General features: G+C 41.3%; 1 non-coding gene across 1 annotated transcript; it reads right to left on the bottom strand.

Moving 5' to 3' along the window:
* Positions 1 to 640: 640 nt before the first annotated feature.
* Positions 641 to 747, bottom strand: LOC141597903 (small nucleolar RNA R71). The gene has a single exon (XR_012523114.1). It is a non-coding gene; the product is annotated as a small nucleolar RNA R71 (small nucleolar RNA).
* Positions 748 to 6,665: the final 5,918 nt, after the last annotated feature.

Genomic DNA, 6,665 nt, shown 5'->3' with positions numbered 1-6,665 from the left:
CAGTTGCCCTGTTTGTTTTCGTTCCGTTTATTTTATCCGTCTCAGGGAATTTTTATTCTTTGAGGCCGTTCTTATTATTTTCTTTCAGTGTTGTTTATTCCCAGGTCAGACAGGTGTGAATTAGTTTCAGCTGATTCAGGGCCAGAGAGATTATTCAGGCATAGACTCCGTCTGATAAGGAAATCACGAAAGGAAGACTTGAGTACTTTTGGACCAGAGCTAGATCATTCTCTTTTCGCGGAAGACAGCCCGATTTCTACGGTAAAGATGCCAAAGCTTTCCAGTCATTCAGTTCCTAAAGCATCCTCTATTCCGAAGGGTTTCAATCTCCAGACTGAGGATGGTAATACATTCGATATCCGTCCTTCTTATATCAATCTGGTGGAGAGGAATATCTATAGAGGTGTAGCAGGTGAAGATCCGAGGAAGCATATGGAGACCTTTACCGATTATTGTTCTACTATCCCCGCCACTAAGGGGGTAACTCAGGACAAGATTAAGGAAGTTCTATTTCCTTTCTCTTTAGTTGATTCAGCCAGGGAGTGGCTGACTGACTTGGACCGCATTTCTTTGGGGTTCTGATTGAGAGTCTCTTGCTCTTGCATTTTACAAGAGATATTTCCCTCCACAACGCACCAATTTGCTGAGGGCCAAGATTACTAGTTTCAGACAGGCTCCCGATGAAAGTTTATATGAAGCATGGTCGCGATTCAAGAAGTTGGTGAGGTCTATCCCTCACCATGGTTTTGACCCATGGTTTCTAGCTAATCAGTTCTACAATGGGTTGTATGATGACCACAGAGCCATACTTGATGCGGCATCTAGTGGGAGATTTCAGGAGAACACCGATGATGATAAGGGGTGATCTCTTATTGAAGAGATGGCTAATCATACTGCTGAGTATGGAAACCCGGGGGATGGGATTAGAACAGTTCATGCAGTCGATAAGCAGGTTTTGGCTCAGCTGGAGACCATGAATGCTAGGTTCGACAAGTTTGAATTACAAGCTGCTGGGGAGCCTCAGACGGTCCATGTTCTTACTAGGGGGGAGACCGTTTCATGTGAGAGATGTGGAGGTAATGATGGCCACTCTGCTGTTGGCTGTCTTGTGGAGAAGGAACAAGTCCTTGCCTTTCAGCAATATAGGCAAGGAGGAGGTTCCTATTACAATAATCAAGGGGCAGTCCATCCCAATTTGAGGTGGACTAGCCAAAATGTGCTCAATCCTACTCCTCCTCCGCACCAGCAGCAACCATATGTCCCTCCGCACAAGAATCAACAAGGCTTTCAAAAGCCTCCTTCATTTACTCCTCCTAACCATGGTGCATCATCTTCCGGTGGGGTGAGTGAAATTGGTGAGCTTAAGTCTATGTTGCAAGCCTTCACGAAGCAGTGGCAATTGAGTGATCAACATAAAGATGCATCCATAAAGGCACTTGAAACTCAAGTTGCCCAATTAGCCACTAATCAGTCCACAAGAAAGCAGGGTCAATTACCGACTCAAAATGAGAAGAATCCACACGAGACGGTAAATTTCATCAATCTGAGAAGTGGTCGTTCATATGAGGGACCGGAAATGCAGAAATCAGACCCGAGGAGAGCTGAAACTGATGGTGAACAGTGTTATGTCGAAGAAAGTGAGCTCACGGCAAAGCAAGTGCTCGATCGACTGGTTTCAGGTGGTCGATCGAACAGATTTAGGCAAGAAAGTGCTCGATCGAGTGGTTTTTCCACTCGATCGAGTGATCAAGGAAATGGCAATAGTCGATCGAGTAGTTCTTCTACTCGATCGAGTGATGAGCAAAATGGAGTTGCTCGATCTAGTGAAAAAACTACTCGATCGAGTGATATTGATGAAGATTCTACTCGATCGAATGGGTATATTGGTCGATCGAGTATTTTTGATGACGGGAAGCTTATTCGAGAGCCTGCTAGTGCTCGTTTAAGCGATAAATCACCAGAAAGACCTCGTTCGAGAGGTAAGAAGCGTCCAAAGGATACAGAGCTTGCACCGGAAGATACTTTGGAAGAGAGAAACAAGGGACTCGAGATTCCTATCACAGTTCCCTTCCCGAGGCGGCTGCAGGATACAAAAGCTAATCAACAATTCGGCAAATTTGTCGAACTTCTGAAAAGCTTGGAAGTCACTGTGCCGTTCACTGAGTTGCTGACAAAGTGATGCGAGTCCGTTTCGTGTTCACAATTAAAGATGTGGTCATTGGGTCACGGTCGAATCAAAACACAATTTATAACTTCACAAACAACTCTACAATTAGTAAAGAGGCAAGTAAAGGTCGGATCCCAAGGGACGGGAGTTGAAATGAGATTTCTATTGAAACTAGTGGTGCCTTAGGGGTGTCACAAATTGGGTTGATGTAGAAGGTCACTAAACTAAAATAGCAATGAAAATAAACTAGCAAGATGAATTAAAAAGGGGTGTAAACAAATGATTAAAAGCACTAGGGTGTCATGGGATCATAGGGGAATCATGGGACATGATCATACAAACATGTTCTCAAATTATAAGCAAGCAATTATTGTTGTGATGGATAGAGTTGGGTTATATCTTACAATCCTAGGAAAGTTTGGGTCCCGGAGCCGAATCGATTAGATTGTACAACACCTACAAGTCGACTTAATCTTCCCTACTCAACAACATGCATGGTCTAATGAGACTCGAGTTGGGTTATGTCTTACAAGTCTCATTGAAAAGATAGAAGATGATAGTAAATGCAAGGATTCATAGGCTTAGCATTTCATCAAATATAACATGTGCATGAGTTGAGATCAAAACAAGCAAGCAAATAAAACATGAAAGCATATTAATTTAAGCATGAATCATTCCCCATGTTGGTTTCCCCTAATCACCCATTAACCCTAGCTAAGAGACTACTCACTCATTATCATGTTGATCATGCTAGCAAGGTTATCAATCATACCAACAATATGAAACATGATGAATAAATGAAAGTAATTAACAATAATTAAAAAGGGATTAAGAGATTATACTTACTAATGATTCCAATAATAAATCAAAGATAAAAGAAGTACTTGAATGCTTGATTGAGAGGTTGTCAATCTCCCAATAATAACCCAAATAATCTTCAATTACCCAAAATAAAGGATGAACAAAAGAGAGATTAAGGAAATAAAACTTGTATTAGAACTTGATTAATTGTTGATTACAAAACTAAAGAGAGATTTGATTGATATTAACTACTCTAATTATTGATAAGAAGAACATGCTCCTCTAATTAGACTAATGGGGTATTTATAGTGGAAATTAGGGAGGATGCATTAGGGTTAACTAAGGGCTAAACTAGTAATTACACTTTTTAGATTGAGCAAGGAGGAGCCGGTATTTTTCGAAGGAAGGGCTTCTTTCTTCGTAGCTTGGAGAAGAGGAAATCACGCTGTGCTGGAATCCGGGCGGAATAAGGTCGGGACGGGCGGAATCTGGCGTTGGAATCCGAGCGGATTCGAGGGAATCCGGTCGGATTATGGAGGTGGAATCCGAGCGGAATGGTGCAAAGCCGCACGGATTGTGCAGCTGCGGGATGGCCGGATTGGGGACAATCCGCACGGATTGTCACTCAGCAAGACATCTTCTTGTTTTATTCCCTTTTCTTCATAAATTCCTTGGGGATTTCCTTGGGGACTCAAGGATCCTTTCTCAACATTGCTCTTCTACTATAATATGTACAAAGGCCTTCTAATCTTGCCTCTCATTGATGCTTGGTCATTGAATTCGATCAATTTAGTCTCGTTTTGCCATGAAAATGCAAGATTCTTACTCCTTTCCTACCAAGGGATCAAAATCTCAAAGAATATGCAAAACAAAGAACTAAAGATAATAAATGACCCAAATATGCACTAAAAAGCATGGGAACAAGGCTAATTCGGGGGCTAAATATGCGCTAATTATGGTCACATCAAATATCCCCAAACCGAACCTTTGCTCGTCCCGAGTAAAGAGGTGACAAAGACTAGGACCAATACTAACCTATCCTAATAATATAGCCGATATGAGACAATTAGCGGGTCTCACTCCGCCCCTTCAACTCACAACAAGACAACCATGAGGTAGGATGCCTTCTTGCAAGGCAAGGTGGGTCTTGCCAAAATGGCGACACATCCAAACATTAAGCACACAAAATCACATAATGGATGCATCTACAAAAAGAATAGCCACTTCCTCATCAAGTGGCGGAGGCACTAAAGAGGAACAAATTTAAGAGCATGTAATCCTTCACAAATACTAGTTCAACAAATTACTAAGGCTAAGAGGATGACACCAAATCACCTCCAAATGGTGTTAAACTAGACTACTTTCGTCCTCAATTTCCAAATGCTTTCGTCAAGAGCGATCGGATGGTGGTGGAATGATGATCCCTATGATGCTAGTAGCATATGACATGACAAGTCTCGAATTCTCTACAAAAGTAAAGGTCATGGATCGTCCCAAGCTCGACCAAGTGGCTTGACAAAAAGGCTTTTTGGGAATGAAATGCTCAAATCTTTATTCACAACGGGTGGATATGACTAGTATTCAAAATTGTCCTCATTTCACTTTCACATTTCAAAAATTTAAGATGGGGTTTGTCCTTTCCGGGCTAGTGTCCTTTGCTTTCGCCAATCGCTTATTAGGCAACCGGTTAACCTCTAGACAATAGCTTTTCGGGGTGATAGTCACTCTGTCTCTGGGCGGCCGAATTCACAACCGTATAGGGGCCCAATTCAATGGATCCCGCACCAAAGCACATCGAAGTGGTACGCCTCCATCAAAACAACTTAAATTTCTCAACTTTCAACAATTCATAACATTTGAGGTTTCCTTGGCATTGCATTACTTCCACATGACAAAACTCCTTGAAATGAGCACTTCAAGCTTATTGATAGAAAATATTTTTGGGTTGCCTTACCACAAGGTCAAACAAGGTCACCTAGACAAGTTAACCAAGTCCACATCGCATCACGGGGTTGGATAGGTGACTCACATGCAAACCCTTGACTAGGCCTTGGGTCATGGGTCAAAAGACACTAGTATGACACTATCTAGGGTGTTTTACAACCATTCTAGTAGGCAAAGTCTTAAGTTGAACAAGTATTTGTAATGGCTTAGTTGCTCTTGTCAAAGTTCCTAAATAGGCATTTTTCAAAATATTTCTAACATGCAACTAAATGCCAATGATGTAACTAATATAAACATCCTAATGCAAGTGATTTTATCAACTAATATGACATATAAACTAAATGCAAGTCCTAAGTTCACATTGTTATACCGCATCAATCAAAATAAAGCCACATAGTCATTAACATAAAGAGGAAAAAGGAGATTGGAAAGATCATACCATGCGGTCTTCAATATCCTCATGTCTCGGATGTGGCGTAGTCAATCAATGTGAACAAGGATAGAACAAACACAATATATACAAGACAATATATACAAGACTATAAAAGAAAATAAACATGTTTTTGGGTTTTCAAATTTCAAATTTTTATGATTTTTGAAATTTTTCAATTTTTTTTTTTGGATTTTTGAATAAGAGTTAAATGTTAGAATTCCCATCCCCACACTAATATGGGCATTGTCCTCAATGGCCAAAATGATGGAAATTATGCAAAGATGATGCATGATTTCTACACTAAATGCAATCTACACTAAGTTACACTACATGATGCATGGTTTTTGTTATGACGGAGAGGATAATTTAGATTAACTCCCGTTGTGTATGCATTAACTTCCCCAAACCGAGTGAGACACTATTGCTAATGTCCAAGGATGGGTGTAGTTCATGCACACACTATGCAATGCATGAAACTAATTTGTCATTTTGGATTTTGAAAATGGGAACAATAAAATGAGAACACCTCAATGGTACCGAGGTGTGAGTCCTCTATGGTGCTAGGACTACTCCAACAATGATCAAAATTAATGAAAATACAAGTTAACAAGACATAAACTTCTTTTCATGAAACATTGAAAACAAAAAGAGGAGAGATGAGAAAACTTCACTTGAACTTAGGTGGGTGCCTCTTGCCCGCTCCACCTAGTGATGAAGTAGTCTTCTAGACATCGGCATCATCTCCCTCTATATCGCTATCCCAAATATCCTTTGAAGCATCACTCAAACTTGGATCCATGAATTCGTGTTCCTCACTCTCAAGCTTCACCGTGTCACCTCCACAAGAATTGCCACTCTCCTCCTCTTGGCGACCGTTCGCCCCTTCATTAGCCTTCTCCGAGTTGGGGAAGAGCAAATCCATTTGAGCCCATGAGGGGAAAGCTCCTTCCTCACTAATCCGTCCTTTTCGAACCATCTCATGGTATTGGGGGTAAAGAGCATAGTAAGTGTCCACGGAGGTCTCGTATTGACGGTAGTGTAAATCTTTCAAAATTCCCGTGACAAAGTCGTCACGGGGGAGGATGAAGGGATTTGGATGGTTATACGGTTGGTAGGGAAAGGGGTAGGGAGGCACTTTTATCTTCTTATTTTGGGTTTGTTGTTCTTGTTGTTGTGGTGGTGGATTTTGGGGTGGTGGTGCTTGCTTTGTTTGACTTGGGATGAGGTAAGAGGGCATTGGGGACAAGTTTCTTCTTCTTGGGGAGATCCGTGGTAGATCGGTCATTGGGAGATAAATCGGATCGCTTCCTTTTGTCAACC

This window comes from Silene latifolia, chromosome 8, assembly GCF_048544455.1.
Source record: "Silene latifolia isolate original U9 population chromosome 8, ASM4854445v1, whole genome shotgun sequence".
Classification (NCBI taxonomy): Eukaryota; Viridiplantae; Streptophyta; class Magnoliopsida; order Caryophyllales; family Caryophyllaceae; genus Silene; species Silene latifolia.
Note: the sequence above shows the minus strand (reverse complement) of the source record. Positions and strands in the feature narration are given on the sequence as shown.